We start from the raw sequence: 1,292 nt of genomic DNA on the forward strand, positions 1-1,292 counted from the left end.
AGCTTGAGTTAGCTTGAGTTAGCTTGAGTTAGCTTTAGCTAGCTTGAGTTAGCTTGAGTTAGCTTGAGTTAGCTTGAACTAGCTTGAGTTAGCTTGAGTTAGCTTGAGTTAGCTTGAGTTAGCTTGAGTTAGCTTGAGTTAGCTTGTCTTAGCTTTAGCTAGCTTGAGTTAGCTTGAACTAGCTTTAGCTACCTTGAGTTAGCTTGAGTTAGCTCGGGTTAGCTTGAGTTAGCTTGAGTTAGCTTGAGTTAGCTTTAGCTAGCTTGAGTTAGCTTGAGTTAGCTTGAGTTAGCTTGAGTTAGCTTGAATTAGCTTGAGTTAGCTTGAGTTAGCTTTAGCTAGCTTGGGTTAGCTTGAGCTAGCTTGAGTTAGCTCGGGTTAGCTTGAGTTAGCTTGAGTTAGCTTTAGCTAGCTTGAGTTAGCTTGAGTTAGCTTGAGTTAGCTTGAGTTAGCTTTAGCTAGCTTGAGTTAGCTTGAACTAGCTTGAGTTAGCTTGAGCTAGCTTGAGTTAGCTTGAGTTAGCTTGAGTTAGCTTTAGCTAGCTTGAGTTAGCTTGAACTAGCTTGAGTTAGCTTGAGTTAGCTTGAGTTAGCTTGTCTTAGCTTTAGCTAGCTTGAGCTAGCTTGAACTAGCTTTAGCTACCTTGAGTTAGCTTGAGTTAGCTCGGGTTAGCTTGAGTTAGCTTGAGTTAGCTTGAGTTAGCTTTAGCTAGCTTGAGTTAGCTTGAGTTAGCTTGAGTTAGCTTGAACTAGCTTGAGTTAGCTTGAGTTAGCTTGAGTTAGCTTGAGTTAGCTTGAGTTAGCTTGTCCTTAGCTTTAGCTAGCTTGAGTTAGCTTGAACTAGCTTTTAGCTACCTTGAGTTAGCTTGAGTTAGCTCGGGTTAGCTTGAGTTAGCTTGAGTTAGCTTGAGTTAGCTTTAGCTAGCTTGAGTTAGCTTGAGTTAGCTTGAGTTAGCTTGAGTTAGCTTGAATTAGCTTGAGTTAGCTTGAGTTAGCTTTAGCTAGCTTGGGTTAGCTTGAGCTAGCTTGAGTTAGCTCGGGTTAGCTTGAGTTAGCTTGAGTTAGCTTTAGCTAGCTTGAGTTAGCTTGAGTTAGCTTGAGTTAGGCTTGAGTTAGCTTTAGCTAGCTTGAGTTAGCTTGAACTAGCTTGAGTTAGCTTGAGCTAGCTTGAGTTAGGCTTGAGTTAGCTTGAGTTAGCTTTAGCTAGCTTGAGTTAGCTTGAACTAGCTTGAGTTAGCTTGAGCTAGCTTGAGTTAGCTTGAGTTAGCTTGAGTTAGCTTTAGCTAGCTTGAG

This window comes from Convolutriloba macropyga, unplaced genomic scaffold (genome assembly GCF_964194025.1).
Source record: "Convolutriloba macropyga unplaced genomic scaffold, txConMacr16.3 SCAFFOLD_1918, whole genome shotgun sequence".
Taxonomy (NCBI): Eukaryota; Metazoa; Xenacoelomorpha; order Acoela; family Convolutidae; genus Convolutriloba; species Convolutriloba macropyga.